Consider the following 25,299-nt stretch of genomic DNA (forward strand, 5'->3'; position numbering starts at 1 on the left):
TCCTAATATCCTTCTTGAAGAGATTAAGGCAATATCTGGATACAGCAACTGTTCTGACCAAATATTCAATTCAGCTAAATAACTGGTTTTATTTTCCTTTGAGTGGCAGTTGGTTAGCTATTTTTATATCACATTTCATGTTAGTTTTTTTCCTTTATATTCTGAATTTAGTGCCCTGTAAATTTGGCATTCACTCTGAGAAGAATAACAACAACAAAAGAAAAATAAACCAAAAGCCCAGGAAGATGTATGCCTTTGAATGTTTCTTTGCTGTTTGCTCAGTTATGCGTTTTGAAGTTTCTACTCATCTGTATCTTCTGTAGTTATGCACTGAAAGAGGTGTACTTACTTGTGGATAGGTCTTGGAATTTTTTTTCTTTATAAAAGTTAAAAAAGCTGGAAGATGGATGTATATTCATGGAATTTGAGAAGTAAAGACGAAGTTTTATTTTAGTTTATGCCCACCAAAATTACTGTTCTGTGTTTTATAAAAATACTTCTGTGCATTTGCTGAGAAGATTTTCTTTTTGATTTGTAACAGAAAAACAATGAAAACAGGTAGATTAGGACAGTAAACCAAATGATCTAAGAGGATTAAAAGATTAATTCCAAACACAGGGAGGCTCTCTGCTCTGTATCCCCAAGGATATGCAGAGCAGGAAACGTTTCTGCAAAATAGAGGCTCTTTCAGAAAATGTTCTTTATCATTGGGGTTATAGCTTGCCCTTGACCATTTGGGGCACGTGACATAAATAGTTAATGAATGCCTCTATAAGAAACACAATAGCATATTACATCTTTCTTACTCTGAAATTCTAGGGCTCTTTCATTCAGAAGAAGAGAGAATCCTAGTGTTATCCTAAATTTCAAAGTCTGTAATTCCACTCAGAAAATAGAAACCAATTCAATAATGCCCTGCATTGATGGATCTTAGGTCTTCAATTTCTGTACTAAACAGGCTTCCTTTTGTGCTGGAAAGAGTTCATGTTTCATCTTTTATCCTGGTAGAACTTCACCATGATTAGCTTAAAGAGTAGGTATAGGCTGGGATTTAAACATGTTTCCTTATAACATCAAACGGTAGATTTAACAAAAAAGCATTCCATTCTTTGCAGACTGTTTCAATGACTGATATGAACTGAAGCACAGTTGATAGGAGAGTTTTATAATCACAGTGGTGAGATCATTCCAAATCAACTGAAAAATAGTCAAGCTACTTGCTGCATTTGCGTGTGCTGTACAAAGAAGCCTAGTTAGGGTGATGTTGATTGTTAAATTAAGTGGGAGAGGCCAGTATGCATAGGAAAAGGTGCTTAACCTTATTAGCGATTAGAAAAATTAAGTGGAAATGACAATGACACAGTGACCAAATTGGTTAAAATTAGGATTGAAATTGAAAGGAAGCTCAGCATTATTGAGGAAAGCTGAAGGTATACATACTATATGACTCAGCAATTCCAGTAACATATCATAGAGAACTGTCATAGATGGGCCCTGAATATATGTATAACAAAGAAATAAATTGAAATACCATACAGTAATGTAAATGAACAATCACTTACAGGCAACATCATTGGAAATTGTCCCAAATGTAAAGTCAGACAAAGGAATAGCGGCACAAAAGAATGCCTATATTTTGATTCTGTTCCTATGAAATTCAAAAACAGGCAAAACCAGACTCTATTGCTTAGGAATGCATACATAAGTAGTAGCACTACAAAGAAAAGCAAGAAAATGATGAACACAAGTAAAGATAGTGGTTATCGGTTGTCTCTAGGACAGAGCTTGCTTATGGAGTACTGACAATATTCCATTTCTTGACTGGATTGGACTATTTGAATTAATGTCAAAAAGTTCATGTATATTTTATGTAATTTTCTAAGTGTGTTCTATATGGTGCAATAAAGAATAACTCTCTCTTTCTCTTTCTGTCCAATGAAGACCATTGTTCATGGCATGTGACTATGTAGTGCTTAATATGGTACAGTGTGGCTGGCAGTTTGAAAGGCAGTTTAAGGCTGGCGACTATAAAAAAATGTGCACTGGATACAACATGTCTTTGCTTCATGTAACTTCGTTGCTTTACTGTGATCCTGGATTGGATTGTAATTACAGCAAAAGACCATCTAATAAAATCCTGTTTGATTCAACTACCTTCATTTATTCTCATCGTTATCCAGTTAGTCTTATTGAAACTTGGTTTAGGGATTAAAAATCATTAAGCATTAATATCTTAAATGTGAATTGGTTGGGACTCTCTGAGAATTGTTTGCGGTTCTTTTATTTTCATTCCAGGCCTTCCCTCTTTCTAAATGACCTTCAAATTTGTTTTTGCCAGCCTTCTTCTTTAACCTCAAGTGACACAGCCTGTGTTCCAGAGATAGTAGAGGAGAAAATATGTTCAATGATTTTTTATCATTTCTAAACACATGAGCAGAGGAATATCTGAAAAATGTTTTCATCTGACTAATTAGGTTGGAAATCTCAGGAGAACAGTCCTATTTGCTATGTTTCTAATGGAAATGTTTCTGTTTCTTGTTGAGAATCTTGCAAGAACAGATTTCTCCTTCGACACTTCCTCTTGAACTTCAAGTAGGAAAAAATAAAGCAACTTTTTATTTCTCATCATTTGGGAACTATAAACTTGAGTGGTAAGCAACTTATGTACAGAGGCTATAACTTCTTAATCTTTTTAGGTGCCTGCTATATAGCATGAAGCTGTGCAGAGTGCCAGAAAATAAATGGTTATTGGTGATTATTAACATGTCTTTTCCCCTTTTCCCTAGGGATCATGCTCTTTCAGTGCAGCATACATAAAGTCCTATTTTTAGTATAGGCAAGTCAGATGATAGAACATAGAATATTTCTTCTTTTATCTGGAGCACTTTTTTCAATTTATGGCCTATGAATACAAATACTTAACGAATTGTTATATTCTCTCATTGCCTTATATTAATCAGTCTTATTTTTTTAATTGGTAGTGAGCCCTCTAAAGGAAGAAGCATTTTCTCTTTGTGTTTTCCATGACATTTAAACACAATCCTGGGGATACCATAGGTGCTTAATAGATTCTTGCCACATTTCATTCCATCCTTTTGGGAAAAAAAGAGGCATTTGTTTTTTGTTGTTGTTGTTCAAATGTTTATTTATTTATTTATTTATTTATTTATTTATTTAAAGAGATGGGGTCTTACTATGTTGACCAGGCTGGTCTTGAACTCCTGGCATCAAGAGATCCCCCCATCTTGGCCTCCCAAAGTGCTGGGATTGCAGGCATGAGCCACTATGCCTGGCCAAAGAGGCGCTTTTGAAATACACACAAAACCATGTTTTGAGACTCGTTGGTATGGTCAGAATCAACTCATATAAACTGTGGGAAATGACTGAATATTTGGTTTCTTCAGAACTTTTTTTGAAAGATTGTAATTGCTATTGATAATTGATGAAAATGGCTGTTATTAAAAATAGGGGAGGTGAGGTAGCATGGGGAGAAATGACAGATACAGGTGAGGGGAAGGAAGGCAGCAAACCACACTGCCATGTGTGTACCTATGCAACAATCTTGCATGTTCTTCACATGTACCCCCAAACCTAAAATGCAATTAAAAAAAATAGGGCTTCTAAGCAATTTTAAAATGTAATGGCAAAAATATGCTGGAAATAGAATAATACTATATATAATGTCAAGCAGAAAAGTTTAAAGAAAGACAGAGAGCCCATGGCAGTGAAAGCAAAGTAAGTATAGTTTCAGTCTACTGGATTATTTCTCCTATTGCCCAGTGCCATTTGCATTCCATTACAGCGGTCGGTTCTAATCAAGAAAGTAAAGGCCGCTATTCGTGAAAGTAAAGGAAAAGGATGCCTCTTTTAGGTCCTCTCTAAGATCCTAGTATCTAGTGTTCAATGTTGACTTTCACTAAAATACTCTAATAGAGTGCAGTGGGGACATGCTGTGTGGAATACAGATCAAGGATTCCTAATGTGGCCTCCACAGAAGGGATTCAAAGGCCTTTAGGCTCTTGATGTTGTATATAGCACTGGGTCTGTGCATATGCAGATTTTGCTGAGCTTTCAGGCCTTTCATCTGAATTTGTAACTCTCCTCTCCAATAGCCTCAGTTAAGTGCACTGCTTATGGTTACATCTATTCTGTCCTAGAACCAGCAATATGAGCTTGACTAGACAAGCGAGATTTGAGAAAAGATCCCACAAAGACTCAAATGGCATTTCGTGAGATGACGGTTCTCACCATGGTTCAATTTAGGAATGTTCAGGGGATCCCTTTCCAGAATTCAAGCATCGTGCTGGAAATACCAGAGGCTATTAATACTGCATGTATTTTTATGCTTATGACTTGGCAAGGGTGTGAGCTGTGACATGCAATCTTCGCAGAGATGATGCTGTGAAGGTTGGCTAGCAACCAGGCAGATGTCTGGGGTTTGGCAGTAATAGGCTCTTCCTCCTCCTTGGAGCTGCAAATGAACCAGAGAGTGCATTTGTATGTCCATTTTCTGTACCGTTGGTATATTCTAGTTTTTTCAGTTTTTATGTAGATTAAATAGATTTATAAAATCTCCTTTTTGAAGTTTGTAATTAGTGGTTTTTAGTACATATGCAGAATTGTGAAAACATAAGCACTATTTATTTTTAAAACCTACTTGTAAAACTCTTTGTTAATTGTTCCTTCTAATAGCTCCATAACAGTACTGTTTCATTTATTTATATTACATCTATGCCTTGAAATGACCTCTGTAGAAAACTGGCTTAAAACATGTTTTAGAAAGGGTCTCGATAGCCTGTAGTGGTTCCATCCCTTTTAGTGCCAGGATTACCTTTTTGTTACTCAGTGTTTACAGAGAGTGCTAATCAGTTCTTTTTTTTTTTTTTTTTTTTTTTTTTGAGACAGAGTCTTGCTCTGTCACCCAGACTAGAGTGCAGTGGCGTGACTTTGGCTCACTGCAAACTCCATCTCCTACGTTCAAGTGATTCTCCTGTGTCAGCCTCCCGAGTAGCTGAGATTACAGGTGTCCACCACCGGGACTGGCTAACTTTTATATTTTTGGTAGAGACAGGGTTTCACCATGTTGACCAGGCTGGTCTCGAACTCCTGACCTTGTGATCCACCTGCCTTGGCCTCCCAAAATGCTGAGATTGCAGGCGTGAGCCACCACGCCGGGCCACTAATCTGTTCTTAAAGGTAGATGATGTCTCCTAGACCAAAGAAGATATCTGATTGAACCATTCAAATTTGCCATTTTTATAGTCTCAAAGCAGTGAATATTTATGGTTCACTATAATAAAACTTGCATGAAATTTTCATGCTTACTCCACTGGCATTACAAACATTTGAAAGAAATGCTATATTTTAGGCTCATTAAAAGTAAAGTAACTCACACCTGCTTGAAACACACAACTAAAATACTGTATTTCTTTGTGATTACATTTAAAGAGTTAAAATATTCACATGTTCAATCTTTATTCCCACATATTTTCTAAGTATTTACTACCTGCCAAAAAATGAGTGGTAAGAAAGATATATGGTATTAACCTTAAGGGGTACTTATTTTTACTGTACCTTTCTTTAGCTGTCTTATTATTCTAGAGCTTTGCAATGTGTTTAATTGCAAATTGTGAATTTCCATCTTCAACAAATTCCTTAACTGATTTGCTTTTAGTCTCTGCTGCTATCTAGGTAGGCCAATTTCTTCTCTCTTCCAGTTTTTGCAAACTCCAATTATATAAATGACTTTTTTTTTTTCTTCTAAAATTCCCAAACTCACTGAAGGGACAGAATCTCCTGTCAGTGTTACAATGTTTCCACATTGTTTAGGAGCATAATTTATGGCTTTCCCAAGTATAATAACTACATGCCTCAGTCTTGACTAAGTGCCAATGAATCTCAATTCTTAAATATTGGAAGGAGATTAAATTGTTTAATACACACACACACACACACACACACACACACACACAGAGAGAGAGAGAGAGAGAGAGAGAGAAAGAGAGAGAGAGAGAGAAACACACAGAATATTGATGTGTTCAACTTTAGTCCTTAACATTCAACTCTCATGTGCAATCAAAATAATCAATAACACAAGAGCCTCATGTAATTTACATGTATTTCCAGAATACTGATAATCCTCATTGTATTTTAAATATTACATTGGACCTCTCAGACATCCAGTGTGTTTCACCAGATCTGAATTAAACTGGAATATTATACTGGAAGCACTGTCTTGGGATGAAGAACTATAATATCTTTTATTAATTTTCCTTCAGGAATGACTCCTAAGTAGAGAAATAGAATGCTGGAAAATTTCTATCATCAGGTTTATACCAGAAAGGGCATGGTACCTAGGAAGCAATTATAGAAAATAGCATTTGTGAGTATTGGAAAACATTTCATCTCCTCTTTTATTTTACAAAGGAGAAAATAGAAGCCCAGAAAAGTTAAGTGATTCTTTCAAAGTTGCTGATCAGTTAACAATCCAAAATTTAAATCAAATTATTTAGATTCCCAGCACAATGCTCTTTCTACTAAAGCATTTTCCATTTTATATGTGAAAGGGATTAAATTATAGTCTGTTTCTAAAGTGGGCTTCCTTTTAAACCAAAGGCTTGTTTATTCAACTGTCTTTTCACTTTCCTGCCCTGCTACTACTTTTCTTAAACTTCATTTAACCTCAAATAGGACTGGATTACATACACCAGTGGTCCTCAGACCTGAGCATGTGTCAGCATCACCTGGAGGCTTTGCTAAAACACAGATTCCTGGAGCCAACCCTCTGAGTTTCAGATTCAGTAAGTCTATGAGAATTTGTCTTTCTAAGAAATTTCTTGGTAATGCTGATGCTACTGGTTGGAGATCACACACTGAGGATTAAAAAGCTTCATGAAGCAGGCCTAACAATCTGTCTGTTGACAAGGATTTTAATGGCTGTATCTCCTATTGGTGACTCCTTTACCTTCTAAAAAAGTATAGTAAATTATTAAATCTATCCCCATCCAAGAACTCCGTTGCCCTGTGTAGTCACCCAGCATTGGCTGCCACATGGAGACCAGTGTAAAAATGACTGTGTCTGCACAGATGGCTAGTGAGTCAGTCTGGAATAAGAAGGTAGCTATTTAGCACTTCTGATTAGCACTCATAGCTCCCAAGACCTAGCCTTCTGTGTGGTGCTTCCTTCTCTTTCTCTAAACAAAATAATGTTAAAAGTGCCAATGATAAGAAGACAGCCATAAAAACATGTTTTATGAGCCTCCCCCATGTCTTTAATCCTTAAAGAAGCAGAGAATTAAAATATGACTCTGTCAGTCAGGATTCTTAGTTGCAGCCTAGAATCTAGGTCAGCCAATGTAAACAGAAAGAGATTGAATATAAGGTATCAGGTAGCTTGCAGAATGTAAGTGGACTTAGAAGGACCTAGGTTTTCTGTAGAACCCTCTGGAGAATGTGAGATTTAGCTTTCCAGCCTGTATTTCATAGCAGGAGGGCATGCTAGGAGATTGAAATGGTTGTTAAATGAACCAATCTTCAGTATCTACCACAAGTATCCTTACCAAATTGTGGCTCATTCTGTTTTAAAAAAAATCAGTACATTTCTGGGGAACAAGTGGTGTTTGGTTACTTACAAGTAAGTTCTTAAGCGGTAATTTCTGAGATTTTGGTTCACTCATCACCCGAGGAGTATATACAGTACCCAATTTGTAGCCTTTTATCCCTCACCCTTGCTCCCAGCCTTTCTTCCCAGTCCCCAAGTCCATTGTATCATTCTTATGACTTTGTATCCTCATAGCTTAGCTCCCACTTATGAGTGAGAACATATAATGTTTGGTTTTCCTTTTCTGAGTTACTTCACTAAAAATTAGCTGGGCATGGTGGCCCGTGCCTGTAATCCCAGCTACTCGGGAGGCTGAGGCAGGAGAATTGCTTGAACCCAGGAGGCGGAGGTTGCGGTGAGCGAGATTGTGCCATTGCCCTCCAGCCTGGGTAACAAGAGAGAAACTCCGTCTCAAAAAAAAAAAAAAAAAAAAAAAAAAGAATAATGGTCTCCAATTCCATCCAGGTTGCTGCAGATGCCACGAATTCATTACTTTTTATGGTTGAATAGTGTTCCAAGGTGGGTGTGTATATATATATATATATCTCACACAAATTGTGGCTTTTTTTTATTGTTAAGCTAGATGTTTTAGAACATCAGGTCTTGGTTTTACATACTGTTAAAAAAAAAAAAAACCTTTAGCCAAATTAAATTTAAAAGAGTTTAATTGAGCAAAGAATGATTCGCAAATTGGGCAGCATCCCAAGCCAGAGTAGGCTCAGAGACTACAGTGCAGCCACGTGGTGGAAGAAGATTTATGGGCAGAAAAAGGAAAGTGACATACAGAAAATGGAAGGGAGGTACAGAAACAGCCAGATTAGTTAGAGCTCGATGTTCGTCCTATTTGAACATGATTTGGACAGTTGGCCACCTTTGATTGGCCAAAACTCGGTTATTGGCACAATAGAACTCCATTTAGGTTATAGTTTATGATATACAGAGAAAACTTTAGGGCACACTTAAAATACGTAAAGAGGCAGCTTAGACTAAACTTGATATAACAATACCAACATAATGATTTCTGAATTGGGCCAACACTGAAGGGGAGATGTGACAGTGAACTGACCAGTAAGTAAAACTTTTGTGGATAATTCTGTTAGTGTGCTGGCAGAAAACTTAGCAGTATCTGGTCCTTACATTCCTGGGATTTCAGCATTCACAAATCTCTTCCATTTGAAGAAACACTGTCATAAAGACAACCTGGTACTATCACAACCCAACACTGATGATTTTGTTACTGGTGACCCTAGTGTTTTTATTTAAAGCACTGTGTTTCTGCAGTGAAGGATTATTTACTGACATTGGCATTTTTGAAAAGTAATATTTGACTACAGTAAGTTAACTATAAAGATTCATTCTACCATTAATTATTTTGCAGCATATATTGGGTTAAAAGCATCATTGGCCTTAGTAATCCACAAATCTTCCTATAAATTATGAAGCTTGAGATGTCTTAGTTTGTGATTAAAACTGTTTCTGTGTAAATGGAAATGGAATGCGGTGGGCTAGGTAATACTGAATAGAATCCAAGACTAAAGCATTCTGCTTGCAGTCCTCATTTTTATTCCATGGCAGAATTCACTGATAACTATATCATTGAGCTAACCATCTAAGCTGTTAAAATAGAGATTCACAATGCAGTGGCTTAAACAAAATAAGTTTATTTCTTTCTCATGTGCCTGTCCAGAATAGGCAATGCAGGGCTGCTATATTAATGCTGTTATATTCAACACACAGCTTCCATCCCTGTGTTCAAATTGGCTATAGCAACTCCTCTCTAGCCAGTGAGAAGGGGAAAAGAGGAAGTGAAGGGCACATCTCTTCTAATTAAGGGTAAAACCTGCAAGAACCCTTAACACATCATTTCTGGCTCACAGGTTGTTAGTCAGAACTTAGTCACAAAACCACACCTAGTTGCAAGGGAGGCCAGGAATTGCCATCTAAAGTTGGAAGGCTTTGAACCTTGTGAAAATTTGGGTGGGGAATTCTATTATTAATAGTAAAAAGAAGGAGCACATAAATATTGTTGGAAGGCAAAGTCTTTGCTACAATGGTTTCTTAGAAATTGTGAGTTGGTTTTCTCCATATCAGAGCTGCTTTGTGGGTGGAATCCACTGTGACTGCCTGTGCTGGGCTCCTTGATAGGGTCAGTGAGGAGGGTCTCTTAAATTAATTTCCTGGTACACAGATTAGGGAACAATACAATTTCAGTGTTGAAAAGGATCTTAATCACTACCTAATTCAACCACTCACCTGAGAATCTCACTGAAGCACCTATCTTTTAGACTTGCCCAGTTTCACATGTTGAAACTAAGGATATTGGCTGGGAGCGGTGGCTCATGCCTGTAATCCTAGCACTTTGGGAGGCCGAGGTGGGTGGATCACAAGGTCAGGAGTTCAAGACCAGTCTAGCCAACATGGTGAAACCCCATCTCTACTAAAAAATACAAAAATTAGCTGTGTGTGGTGGCTCGTGCCGTAATCCCAGCTACTTGGGAGGCTGAGGTAGGAGAATTGCTTGAACCAGGACCCAGGAGGCGGAGGTTTCAGTGAGCCAAGATCGCACCAATGCACTCCAGCCTGGGCTACAGAGAAAGACTCCAGCTCAAAAAAAAAAAAAAAAAAAAAAAAAAAAAAAAAAAAAAAGGCAACTAAGGATATGTACAAAGTCACTGAATTATCAGTGACAATCAGGACTAGAATCCAGAGAACCTAGTAAATTTCATTTTCCTTCTTTTGTTCCTAGATAAATCCTTCTGAGCTTAGTTTCTATCATGCTATGGTCAGAGAAAAGATATTTGTGTTTATTATAAACTATAACAGTCTATGTGTTTTCAGGGTATGTTAAATGCTGTAGAATAATTGAGCTACGATACTGATTTGTAAGGCCCTTTTTTAGTGATCAGAACAGTGGAGTCTTAATAGAACATAGGTCATGGTTGCACATAATTGGACAATTATATGTTAGTGAAAAGGTTCAAATGACCTGACCTAGTCTTGGCTATTTAATATCTATATGACTCTGGGAAAAATCATTGAACCTCTTTAAGGCTTGGCCTATTTTTGAAATAAGGAATTGAACTAGATGGTAAACTACTTAACCATTAATATAGCACATGTTCCATCTAATCAAAACAGATGCCAGTCATGGAAAAATAAGTTGGGCAGACTAGTGCATTCTGGAAGAATGTCACCCAGTTTTTAGTGCTATAAATTTTATCTTGAAACTCCATTGTACATTGTAAAAAGCCGTGACCTTAGCCTGCATTTTTGATTTGTATCATCCTTGATACTTACATGATGAAAGAGTACATTGAGGCTTCTGTCTGATGACTAGACGTTACTTTTAATTCTCAAGTTTCAAATAAATATCAGAAAAAGTAGTGAATGCCTGTAAGATGGTTCTGGAACAATGAACAAGTATTGTCTATTTAGAAATCCCAGTTTCCCAGGTCCTTCTTTAAATTTTAAAGCAATGTAGAGACTGGCTTCTAAAATGGCAAGAAATCCATTTGGTTATAAAAGAAACAGTTTCTAGAGCCCAATTCAAAAGCCTGTCACATTTCATTACATTTCTAAAGGCCTCATTGCCAAAGAGAGGACAATTGTGTGCCTGTACGTAAGCCTGAATAGTATCTTTAGTGAGGTCTAGAGATAAATGTTGCAATGAGAACAGAATCCATTTATGGTGAATTGGACAGAATAATTCCAAGTTATGGCATTGAAATTCCCACTTAGCTTATAGGAATGAGATAAGGCCAAACACTCCAGTTAGTGGAACGTGAGCCACCAATTTCCTGAAAAAGACAAAAGGAGGGGAGTATATTTCTCTTACATGGAATGAAAAATTTGCTTCAGTTTTAGTGCTGACAGTGAGAGACTGTGACAAGGGGAAAGTGATAGGAGAGGCAGACTTAGATCAAAACAAGGAACAATGGAAAGCTAAACAATGACTCTTATCAGTTCCAAAGGTGAGTTCACCTTCCTGGCTTTTGGCCCTCTTGTTCATTGAGTGTTGACATGCCTCCATTGACATGCTCCTAAGAGTGCAGAGTCTGTTCTCTGCATCTATTCTGTGTGTGTGTGTGTGTGTATGTGCACATGTGTGTGTGTGCACGCACGCCCACGCATGTGTGCATTTTAATTATTTGTAAATAGTGCTTCTTCTATGGTATTCTTTTTTGACTTCTGAAAAAGCTGTGGTTCTCTTCCAAATGCATAAACATGAAACTATCACCACAATCCTCTTCTTACATACTTGAGAACGTGGGAGATAGACATATAAAAAACACTGGCTACTTTGTAATTGAAACGAAGTCATCTGAGCTGTGAAAACATTTAAGTTCAGATAATCTGCAGGGCGAGGGAAGGCACTCTAATCCCAGAATTGCACTGATTAAGGTAGTGAATCTGGGAGATATGGTTCTCCCAGCTCACCTTCTGGACTTTCTAACCATCTTCTTGTCTAACCTTTCCTTTTGCTCCATCCCTGAGACTTTTACCAGACTTGCACTTCTGTAACCATGGAAGAAGTGGGACCCTTTATACTAGACAGAGGAGAAGGAGATGAGGTCCCATCATGACCTATGGCAGCGCTTTTATTCATTTTTCTTCTAGGACATCTAGGGTGGCTTCTCAGTTCTTCTACGAGGTCTGATTTTTGAGGCTTTTAAATTCTGGGCTGGATAAATAATACTGGATAAAGAAGAGACTTTTGATACTGTGCTATTAGGCTAGCTGGCCTTTTCCACACCCTGGCTTCCTAAAGCCATCACTTTCCTTCTCAGCATCCTTGGATATACCATATTGATACATAGCATCTTGTAATTCCTCTGCAATTCTTTTGGGATGAAATGAATTTTCCATGTCTCTCTCTGTTCTTTCTTCCTTCTTTCATAGTGTGCATTTTTCTTTGTCTTTCTCTCTGTACATGCCACCAGAAGAAAAGTCTTCATTTTTTGTTGAGTTCCTTCCACATTTCAGAATAACCTTTGAAGATGTATTTATATGGCGTAAGTATAAACCCTAAACTATCTGTAAAATACTCTCTCCCTCATAAAGAACCTTACATTCCATAATCAAGATGGTTTTGGATCCCTTTCCCATATTATTCTGATATAGCATGTTTCCACACTAGACTAGGTCCATTATTAGCTTGACCTTTAGGAGGTAGGACTACAGTTTTATAGGGTAACTAGAAAAGATCTTTGAAACATGCATAATGGAGTCATCGGTTAGAAAGAAAGAGGATTTTGGGGTTATTCCACCCTTGGTTCAAATTTCAAGTTTGCCACTCACTGTGTGATATTGGGAAGGTTACTGTAACTTCTTTAATCATCAATTTCCTTATTTGAAAAACAGAGATAATCATCTCTAATATCACAGGATTGTTGAAGGCCAAAGCCCAGCCTTGAGAAGATGCCTAATAAATGTGAACCCTTCGGTTTTCGTGCTGACAAGAGAAACACCAAATATTCTTATAATCTTCTTTCCTATTAATTGCACCTACAACTTACTGAGGGCTTACTTTTTGCCAGCCACTGTTCTAAGCATTTTGTCTAACTTAATTCTCACTACAATCCTATGAGCTAGGTACTAGCCATACTTAAAGCTAACTAGTAAAAAACAGTGGCTGTTGGTGGTTTTAAGTGACTTGCTTGAGGATACCTAGCTAGTAAGCAACTCAACGAGAGAGCTGGACTTGGCTTATCCCTGGCAGGCTGGTTCCAGAACCTTCTCCCTGAATCCCACTCCACACTACCTCCCTATGGCATATATTTCAGGCAAGCATTTTCCTTTGGCACCCAAATGCAGAATGTCAAAGGGATGACCATACTTTTCACCCAAATATAGAAATTCAAATAACTCTTCTATGATCAATGGGAAAGAGATTAGTGTTTCATTAAGAGCCACTGTTTAATTGAACAAGGGCTCTTTTCTTGGAGTGTTATTGTTTGTATTCAGCTTAGACTCATTGTGTGCAGGTTCTGGGATCAGTCGTCACAGGTGGAAGGCATAATTTTTCGTGCTGCTACATTAAAGCTGAACAGCACCAAAAGCCAGGCACCTGCAGTAATTGTTTTCATGTATTGAAGTCTTGAGGCATGTCTATGAAAGTCAGAGGAATAATATGGATTTCTTAAGAATAAATTAATTTATTGAAAATTGAGCAATGTTTTGGAAGTTAAGAGTATTTAATAAAAAAAAATTTAGGTCCAGTTTTTATAGAAAAAATAAAAGTGTCTTCCAAAGGGCAAACCCCTTTTCCAAACTTTCTCTTCTGGTGAATTATGTCAACATATGAGCTGTTGAAGCAAAAAGTGTGAGCCTAGTAGTTACTGGCATTTTTGATAATAGAAATGCTGAAAGATCAAATTTCTGAATGACAACATGCATAGGTAAAAGCAAGTGATGATCTGTATGCAGCCAATTAACGTGGTTCCTGAACTTGGATTGCTGAAATTCATGCTTAATCCAGCTTTCACACTGCACCCCAAAGTCTCAATTCTCTTCTGTAGGTTTTCTCTCCTAGATTCTCTCAAAATCTCTGTTAGAAAATGAAGATGAATTTGCATGTGATATGCATGTTATGTGTGATGTGACATGTGTAGGTTTAGGGGTGTGTATATGTGTATTGTGTTTGTGCATATGTGTGTTTTGGAGTGTGTATATATGTGTGTGGCATTTGTGTATTTGTATAGGAGACATACAGATATATGGTGGCTGTGTATGTGTGGTGTGTATTTGTACACATTGTGTGCATGTTTGTGATATGTATGTATGTGTATTTGCATTTGGATTCTGTGTGCTGTGTGTTGTGCATGTGTGCATGGGGGCATGTTTGTATGTGGTTCATATGTGTATGTAGTGAATTTGTATGTATTGTGTGTGCACGTGGTGAATTTGTATATAGTGTGGGGATATGTCTATATGTGTTGCATATGCATATGTCTGTATATTTGTGATATATATGTGTATATTTGCATTTGGAGTGATGTGTATATGAGTCTGTGATAAATTTACATGGTGTTTGGTGTGTGGTATGTGTATGCGTTATGTGTTTATGTTGTATGTGAACATGTGTTGTATATATGGTATGTGCACGATGTGTATACGTATATATATGGCATACAGTGTATGTATTGGTTTGTAGTAGTATGCGTATGCCTGTGGAATGTGCATGTGTGTGGGGTATGTTTTGTGTGTTTTATGTATATGTATGTGTGTTTTCATATAACATGTGTGTGCTTGAGGGGTCTCTTACTGGTGTTAGTATGAATGTGTGTGATATGTTTGTATGTGATGTGCGTATGTTATGCATATGACATGCATGTGTGTGTGTGCTGGCATGCACACATTGTATCTGTATACATATATGTATGTGGGGGAGGGAGAGAAAGAATGTGTGTGGTGCAGTTACAAATAGCCATTTATCCATTAGTAGTTTCAGATTCATTGAAAGGCTTTCAAAGCGACTATTGCAATTAGTTCAGTCTTGAAATAAACTAAACACGATAGTATCCCCCAAATAATTCTGCTTCTTTCTCTTGGCTCTTCCAAAGTCATGATAGATTGTGGACTGGAATGCCTAACCAGTTGGTTCTAATAGGCTTCTTTGGCTCCCCTTGTCCTCTGGGGAGCTGGCTTATGTTGTAAGAAAGTGAAGGAAAGGAAGGGCACTGTGATAGTATTAAAAAATATAGTTATTCATCAATTTGTATACGTACTTCATTGCAAAGCAGAGACATCATTACATTTGCATTGGCCATAGCTCTTTTCTAAAGTGGACCAATATTTCAGGTTGATTTTGTTTGGCACAAATTTGGTCTTGAAAATTGGATAGAATCTTATTTCACAATTTAAAAATAAACTTGCCCATCCGCAAATGGCATGACAAAGAAACCCCCCACAACCTCCTCTGAAGCTCTGTCATCTTCCTATCTGAAAATAAAAACTATGTTTTCTAGCTGCTGAAAACACTTCTTTAAGTTTCTTAATATCAATTTTGTATTAGACTTCTGAAAAATAAGCTTGTCATGAACTTGAGGCTCAGAGACAGAATGTGAATACAAACACCGCTTGCTAAACATTCGTGCCATTTGTCCCTACATGCACTCTATTCAAAGAGTCTATCTAAAATGCAATTTTGAAACTGAAACAACAAACCTTTTCTCAGAATCCTCTGGCAGGGAAGCCGAGGTAGCACCAGTAAGAAGTGCGCCAAATACTAATTACTCCCTTGAGAGCCAATCATTCTGCACAATCCTGCATAATGTTCCATCTCCTGCGCAATACAGATGCTGACATATTTCTTGTCTTCTTGTTTCCTGCCATTTAAAGATGTTGCCATTTGTTACACACTAAACAGCAGGGAAGAGAAAAACAAAGTGCACTTCAGTTACCTGGGTAATTTTTATAAATAACCAATAGATACGGTTGTTTTGAAAGGCTTTCTTCTTATGTTTCAGTGTATACTTGACATTCTTCTCGATATTCTTAGGGCTTGGAGCCTCACTAGCAGGGTTCATTAAAAGGGACCTCAGGGACCATGCTAGAGCATATGGAAAATGAATGATCAGGGCTTGATTTCTACCATTTTAACCCCTATTAAATAGAACAGCTCCACTTAAAATATATTTTTTAATACTAGGATTTTGTATAACATTTAATTCAAGAAAAGAAAGACTAGATTAACTCACTGACTTTAAGCTTGAAAAGTATAGGGGCTCTGAATAATGTACAAGGATTTAGGATTGAATGGCAGGTGACCAACTTGCTAAATATTCACAACAGCCACCAAACTATCCTGATCCAGCATCCACTGCCATTTACCCTATAGGAGGCATCTCCAATTCCAAACCTCTTTATTGCCTCATTTTCTACCCTATCAGAGACATAATTAATTCACAATAAAGCTGGAAAGATATGAAAAAGGTAGACCATGAGTGGTTTTGAAAACCAGGTTAAAAAGGATAAACTTTATCTTCAAAGCCATGAAATTTCATAAATACGGTTTCAGCAGGTCTGAGTTTTAGAAAAATTATTGTGACTACTGGGTGGCAAATTAATTGGAGAGTGAAAAGACTGAGATAGAGAGTTGAAATATGATGTTATTGCCCTTTTATTTTCTATTTGCCATCTGAAAAACATAGCACTGTGATGGATGGTAAGGGTAAACATAAGCCATGCCAATAGAACACTCCTGAAATTTAAAAAAGGTCATTTATTTACTCATTCAGGCATTCAATTCATTTATTCATTCAATTTATTTAACAAATATTTGAGTGCCTATTATATGCCTGGCCTTGTTCTAGGTGCTGGGACAAATGCCATTGCCCTCAGGAAGCCCACATTCTAGAATGGGGAAGACAGACAGAAAGCAAATAAGTAACGTTTAGTCTGTTAGAAGGTGATAATGAGGAAGGAAAATAAAGGAGAGATGGAGAGATGGGGCATGCAAAGGGTTACAGTGGAAGTTGGGATTCTTTTTTTTTTTTTTTTTTTTTTTTTTTTTTTTTTTTTTTGAGTTGGAGTTTCTCTCTTGTTATCCAAGCTGGAGTGCAAAGGCACGGTCTCGGCTCACCGCAACCTCCACCTCCTGGGTTCAGGTAATTCTGCCTCAGCCTCCTGAGTAGCTGGGATTAGAGGCATGTGCCACCATGCCCAGCTAATTTTTTGTATTTTTAGTAGCGACAGGGTTTCACGATGTTGACCAGGATGGTCTTGATCTCTTGACCTCGTGATCCACCCACCTCGTACTCTCAACGTGCTGGGATTACAGGCGTGAGCCACCCCACCCGGCCCTGGAAGTTGGGATTCTTAAGAAAGATATGATGGCTATTGAAGGCCTAGGGAGGGGACATTTCAGTAAAGACCCAATGAAGGTGAGACTCCAATGAACCCGATCGGAGTAAGCATGTATCAGGACCCAGAAACAAGCATTGTAGGCAATGGGAACAGAAGAATCAAAGACTTGGAGAAAGCAGCATGACTGGAACACTCAAAAAAGAATGAAGAGGCCAATCGGGCTGGTGCATGAGCCAGGGGAGGTGAGCTCAGAGGGGTTGGAGATGGACACAGAGCATTAGGGCCTTGTAGGGCAGTGTAAGCATTTTGGCTTGATTCTTAGTGAGATGACCCTATTGTAACATTTTGAGTGAAGGTTAGAAATGACCTAACCTGTGATTCAAGAGGATTTCTCTGGCCGCTATCTTGAGGATTGATTTTTGAGGGCAACAGTAAGGTATGGAGAACAGTTAGAAGGAAGTTACAGTACTATATCCAAGAGATGATAGTGCCTTGGACCAGGGTGGAAGGAGGAGACAAAATGAAAAATGTTAGTAGGATTCTGGATGTATGGTAAAGGTAGAACTGACAGGATACGCTGAAGAACTGGATTTATGGTGTGGGGGGAAAGAGGATTCAGAAATGGAAGGAGAGAGTTGCCATTAACTGAGGTGGGGTAAAACATGGGAAGACCAGCTTGGGTGGGTGGGTTAGGGTAGAAAGAGTAGAAATTCAGTTTGGGACATGTTCAGTTTGAGATATCAATTAGGCAAGAAGGCAGTGGGTATGCTCCACTGGTGTTCAGTAAAGAAGTCTGTGCTGGAGTTACAAATTTGAGAAATTTCAGCAAACAGGTGATATTTAAAGCTATACACTGAATTGAATCACTAAGAGAGAGTGTACAGCTAGAGAAGAAAGATGTTCACATGCACCTAGGGATCTGTGCCATCCACATCTAACCCCCTTGATATTTCCTAGATGCTCCTTATTAGCATTCCATAAAATCATTTATTTAATTGTCTCATCTTCCAATAGCTAATTATTCTTCCAATAAAATAGTTTTATTTTCTACTGATTTGAAACACAAATTAATAGTATTTGAACTACATATGTGGTTTAAATAGAATTCACAGGTAACTTAGGAATCTAATTGACATTTTCAACAATGTTTCTATGGGAACATACATTCTGAACTCCAAGTAAATGTCTTTCCAATTACTTTGGGAACATTATCCAGTTTCACTTTGGAAACTGCTTGAAGTCCCATGCACAACAATATACATTTTTAACATCCTTCATATCTTTCTGTTTGCTCAAGTATCCTTCATATTCTTCTCAAAGATAATACAACTAAACTATTTGCTCCCTTGAATTTTAATATGATATACTATTAATATTTTCATTCTTATTACTTTTCTTTTTCATGTTGTAATCTTCCTCTTCCTTGGCCTTTGTCTGCCCTCACTCCCACCTCTGTTGATACACATTAAGAACCACCTACTTTGCTGATAGAATAAATTCTGTTTAAGTGATGCCTACTAATTTTTATGTGTCATGGGAATCTATTCACTTCCTCCCATTGCATGTCTCATTTACCTCACATTATTACCAGAACAGATTTTATTTGGTGTAGTCGTCGAAGTCATGACTCTGTTTCCTCTTGTGGCATGAGATCCAGACTGTTCATGACTGTATGGAGGTAGAAAAGAGGGTGAGTAGCCATTGAGGTGACAGAAATTGAATGAAACAGCAGCAAAATCTCGGATTCTCATCCTTGGTTCAACTTTCCAGAATCCCTCAAGGACACCCCATCATTTGCTCTGACTGAGCCCTTATACAAGGACTAAACTGTATTATTCACTCATCTCTGGGTAGACAAATTTTCTTTTAACACTCTTCTTCATTGTACATTTCAGAGATGCCTTTTCTGATTGCCACTGTGATGTTTTGCATGGAATGGCTAATCTAATATTTCAAGAGAATCTCCCAAATTAGCGTTCTTCTGTTAGTCAGAATTATGCCTTACCCTCATGCTATTATGATTAATCTCTTTGAAAAACATGGAGTTTCAGTATTTGTAAGGCACATCTTTAAGTCGCATTCTTTTAGTTACACCATTTACTGAGTTAATCTTTGGATAGAGTGAAATGTCATCCATATTTTCAGAGGATTTCATAATCTCCTTCATTCGTTTCAGCCCAACAGTTTTCCTCCTGACCGGGATAAATGGTCACTGTGTCCTATAGTCAAATTCTTTAGGTGTATTACTCTGGTGCAATAGAAAGAGACTATAACAAGACATCTGGAGATCTGGAATGTAGCTCCATGTGTCAGTGTACTAATATGTACTTTATGTTTCTGTTTAAGTGGGGTTTGCGTTGCCTTCCCTACTTTTATTATTGTGTAAGTTACTTGAAGCAGTGATACATTTGCATACTTGGAAGGCCCCTAAGTGGTACTTTATTGCAATTTCAACAATGAGATCACCTTTAACACAGCTTTCATTTGTGGTTGTACTTTTCTGATTGAGCATCTTCAGGCAAGTAAATTTCTACTCAGTTAATGGAAAACAATAATTACTAATCACTCATTATTTTGAGAGGAAAAAACTTAACCCAATATATCTCCTCAAAATGCACTTGGAAATTAATTGAGAAGCTAACTACCATTGTAACAAGATATTGTTTTCATTGATTGGAGGTTGTCACAGGTGGTGGTAATTTGTGGAAGATTTGAGTGCCTTTCTTCCCAGAGAAAAGTTCATTTTTTGACATGTGTGGAACCAGGACGTATCCATTTTTTTTTCTTTCATTATTTGGCACATTTATAATTTTATGAATCTGTGGCATTGCATGCAGATAGGAGTGCTCTTCCAAAGGCAGAAATTAACACAGGAGTAAAGGAAAATGGCTGGGAAAGATTTTTAAAAAGAGGAAAGAAAAAGGAAGAAGAAAAAGATGAAGCAATGAAACAGAAAAATGAAAAGATAAAATGTGCAAAGGAAAGCGTGGAAAGAAAACAGGAAATAGAAAAATGAAGTGCAACCTTTGTTCTGTGCTAAGCTAGCCCCTTGCATCAGTACTGGAATGCAAAGTACGTGGAGGTTTAGTTCTCCATTTAACTTTCTGTTTGAATAGCCATGCCATGCTGTCCTGTCTGCAAGAAAGCTTATTCAGTCACTAAATTGTGGTTTTGCAAGTGCTCATCTCTTCTCCTTTTGGATAACAGGAAAGGAGCTGAGGGATGCTAGTCACGCTTTTCGTCTACTGCTTTGAAAATGTTCACCTCATGCAAGCAAACTGCATGAAAGGTGGCTGCAATGAAAACTGTTCACATTTTATGTGATAAAGATGAGGCATATTTTAAAAATCTAATACATAAGCTCTAGGAAATCTGGTACTTTTGTATCATCTCCATTGCTAGCCAGTATTATTAAACCCTACAATTGCTCTGTTATAAAAGGAGCTGGCTGTCTTTAGAGAGAGTGTAGATTGGACATGTTATTGGTGATAGTCATTTCTAAGTTATTGACCACTTCTCTTTTCTGTGAATCCTTTCACTGTATGTGGAAGGGCTACTACACATCTTAAATGGCTTACTTTTTGGGCAAGTCTAAGCTGGAAGCTGAATTTTCTTGATGAGAATAATTCAGTTATGGTTTAGGTTATGGTGCTAAGTCCATCTGTCCATCCATCATCCATCCACCCATCCACCCATCCATGCATCATCTATATATTTATGTCTCACTTCTTTTTACAAATGACTGATTTTTTGATGCCCTAAGCCTGTTGAGATCTGGTTCTTCTGTCTTTTCTCTAATGATACAACAAGGACAGTTTACTTCATCTCTCTTCTACTATAAATCATCCACATTATAGTTTAAACTTCTTTGAGAAAGCATAGTTCTGGATTCGTTTTTTAAAAATGCAATCCTACATAAAAGGATCACTCTGAAAATACATACAATGGGAAAGTATGTTTTCATCCACTTTACTGGGTCTGTAAGATACGATAAATTTTATGCTTACCTAGTAAACCTGCTGGTGGGATGTGTATTCTAGTATTTCAAGAAGGAATGAGGAAAGTTTATGGAACCACTCTCATAGGTGCTAGATATCTATAAAAATAATTACGATTGGTATTCATCATAGTCTTGTAAAGTGCACTTACTTACCGACTTTTAGAAACTTCATCAGGGTGAGAGTTAGAAATTGATCTCATGTCTACCAGATGCCTGTATATCAAAGCCTCTCTTGTTTAAGAGATGGTAGATGCCTGCCTCCTGTCTCCTGTGATCTATCCCTATATTCCTTTTCTTTGCAGATATCATACATTTATATAAATACTTACCTCTAAGAAGACAATTAGATAATTTTTTTTTCTAGTAGATTAGAAATGAGATCAGAATGGATTTGAAAATTAAATGTGGTATTAGTAATGGAGGTCTTTATTATTTCTCCATAATAAATGAGGAGGAAAAACAGAAGAAAGCTGTACTGGAAAGAACATAGGCTTTGAAGTGACAAAGCCAGTGTTTGATGCCCAGCTCACTACAAGAGAGTGGAAGAAATAAAACAATCCCTTAGAAGCACTGTTCCTTTTTTCACTTTAAATATAAGTATATATTAAATATGCATGTTATTTATTTTTTGTAAATTAACAATTTATAATTGTATATATTTATGGAGTACAGTATGGTGTTGTGATCTATAAATACAATGTGAAATGATTAATTTAAGCTCATTATCATAACCATCACCTCAAATACTTATGATTTTGTTGTGAGAAAATTTGAAATTTACTGTCTTAGTAATTTTGAAATTTACAGTACACTATTGCTAACTATGGTCACCATGCCATGCCGTGAATCACATTTTCTTAACTTAAGAAAAAACATCTGAGGTGTACATTTAGTATCAAGAACAAATGTGATATATATATGTGGAGTTGCTAGATCAATACGTTGTTTCTCCTTTGAACTTTACCTTCTTATCTGAAAATTGACAGGGCTGAATTAAGTATTAACTAAATTGCTTGCCAGCTCTAATATTCTTTGAGATGCCACCACAAACATCACCTACATAAATAAAGTCATCCTTTGGGTTCAGATCAGTGAAAGTGTTGAGCAAATGGTAACATTTTTGCAAGCTCAAAAATACGCATTCTAATCATTTATTCATTAACTTAATACATATTTACTGACTATATTTGATGTGCCAGACACTGACTGATGAGATAGAGAGTTTGGCAAAGTAATGATTTGTACACTAAAGGAATTCATAGGTTTCCTGGGGTAGTATTATGGAAATTGCTAGTTATGAAATAATATTTCATTATTATTTACGAAGTATCATTCATATATGAGAATTCATGGCCAGACTCAGTGGCTCACGCCTGTAATCCCAGCACTTTGGGAGGCTGAGATGGGCAGATAATGAGATCTAGAGTTCAAGACCAGCCTGGTCAACATGGTGAAACCCCATCTCTACTAAAAATACAAAAATTAGCTGGGCATGGTGGCGCATGCCTGTAGTCCCAGCTACTCTGGAGGCTAAGGCGGAAGAATTGCTGGAACCTGGGAGGTGGAGATTGCAGTGAGCCAAGATCGGGCCACTGCCCTCCAGCCTGGATGACAGAGCAAAAGTCCATCTAGGAAAAAAAAAAGAAAAATTCATATGTAAGAATTATTTTTAAGAGTGAATACACAATGCTATGGAACACAGAAAAGCAATTAAAGCCTTAGAGTAAAGATTTTACAACATAGATAATACTGAAGCTGGGATTTGAAAGATAAAGGATTTTCACTGGTGGAACCAAGAGGTCAAGAGCTTTCCTGGAATAAGCACCATGTTCAAAGGCACAGACACAGGACAGAACAGAATATAGTGTGTTTTGAGAAGGGTGAGAATGTGGAGTAAGTAGAGTACTGGGTGTGATACAGTTAAAAAGTAAGACCTGACCTTTTATGCCCTCTTGAAAATGGGAATTCTCATCCTGTAAGTAATGAGGAACCACTGGAGCATTTTACATAAGACATTGTACATATTACTTCTGTGTTTTAGAAAGATAATAATTGATAGTGTAGAAGATGAAATGATAGGAAAGGTCAAATGTCTGCTTCATTGGAGATGAAGTTACTTTTAGTTATTATTATTGTCACTATTTTCTTTTTGTATTTGGAAATGATTGAATTCCAGCTCTCAGGTATCTTCACAGCCCTGGAAAAGTTCACAGGGCCAAGGCACAGTGCGCCCAGTGTTCAGTGAGTAAATGGCCCTGAACTCCATTGCTTTTCTTTATGCTGTTTGAAGTCCCAGAACCTGACTTGCCTTTACCTAGTTCTAATTATCTCAAGATCTCCAGGCTCTTGATAAGTTGTAGAGCTTATACTACACCTTAGTTTGGTTGCAAAGTGGCAATGCCCTCAACTCTCTGGTGGCTGATTGAGGTCACATGGTTTGGACAAGGAAGTAGGATTGATATTGTCATTAAGAAGAAAGTACATAACCACAAACTCTTCAAGTATGCTGTAACCTTGACTTTGATCTGGCAGGTGACTATCCATCTGTCTGTTGTTTTGGAAATGAACTGAGAGGGATGAATCAATTTCTCCAAACAAGTAAATGAGAGCCAACAAAAAGTCAGGACATAATTATTTTAAAATCCCAATGGCTAAAGAGTCTTCACTAACCAATCCTTAATATGGTGTCAAATACTTGTTTAATGGAAATCTGTAAATCCCTTACTTTTTTCTGTCTCGCTTTCATTTATAAGTATTGACTACTTATTGATTCCCTTTGCCATGATGGGTATACTGGTGGGGGACATTGTTGTTTAAAGGTATATATGACAGAATTCTGATCTTTCAAACACTGTCTCTGTAATTTTAGAAGAAGGCATGTACACCCAAGAAAAGCATTCTCCTCCCTTTTCCATTCCTCTCCTTTCTTCCTTCTTCCTCCCCAACATGAGCTCCATCTTTTTCTTTGGAAGATCTCAAATATTGTAAGGTGCATGTAACGTATTCATCTGGTTCAACATTACCCATCTGGTTAACACAGACTGAGCCGAAGATGTGTTGTCTTTCTTTCTAGGCCATATCCAGTAACATAGCCGACTGCGTCATATTTACTGATAAACCCAGCATGACAAGAGAAACGTGGGACCCACTCTTCGTTTGCTTTGACTCCAGCCAAGAGCTTCAGTTTTCATGCCTTGCTTCAGAATTATTGGTGAGCCCTGTGTTAATTTTTATATCTTCTTAGAAGTCAGTTATTTTATAAGAATGTAATTTCAGGTAAGTAGCTGGGAAGAAAGAACATTTTGAAAGAGGGAGACATATGCCTGAAAGATGAAGAGGATGGAATAAAGACAGTTGCTATTTTGGCCCAGAGTTACATGTAGGCAAACAGGTAGATACTGTATTAACTTGATTGTCTTAATGATTGGAGAACAACAACTATAGTACTTATTTTCTTACAAGGAATGTGTGCTGGAGGCTGCCTGCCAATGAACTCTACTGGGCACTAGAAGGCATATCTGTAATTACTTTAGAACTCATTTCTGAGATCAGAGGCCCAGCTCGGGTTTGTTTTAGAGCATTAGGGAACATTTATTGGAATTTCACAAGTTCATGAATTCTTGTCGCACTGATTATCAACCTAAAATGTACATTTTTATGTTGAATTGTATATTACATTTTATGTAGGGCATAAATGGTTGACTGTTGGCATCATATAGTTCAATCCAATATTATTCTCATTTTTAATAATGAAAACACACACTCGCTCTGTTCTTCTTACTTCCCTCAACAGATCTGCATCCAAGCTTTCTACTTCATAGCATAAAGCAGTGGTTCTCAAACTTCAAGGGGCAGGGCCTAAAACAAAGTGGATTGCTGGCCCTTCAACCTC

At 37.4% G+C, this 25,299-nt stretch overlaps 1 long non-coding RNA gene across 1 annotated transcript in view; it reads left to right on the forward strand.

Moving 5' to 3' along the window:
* The window catches only part of LOC141584990 (uncharacterized), an 84,573-nt gene that overhangs the window by 14,311 nt on the left and 44,963 nt on the right, over window positions 1-25,299 (forward strand). Inside the window, exon 3 of the long non-coding RNA XR_012518271.1 lies at window positions 24,481-24,618. This is a non-coding gene — a long non-coding RNA (uncharacterized LOC141584990). The remainder of the gene's footprint in view (window positions 1-24,480; window positions 24,619-25,299) is intronic.

The sequence above is a fragment of the Saimiri boliviensis genome, chromosome 7 (assembly GCF_048565385.1).
Source record: "Saimiri boliviensis isolate mSaiBol1 chromosome 7, mSaiBol1.pri, whole genome shotgun sequence".
In the NCBI taxonomy this organism is placed as follows: Eukaryota; Metazoa; Chordata; class Mammalia; order Primates; family Cebidae; genus Saimiri; species Saimiri boliviensis.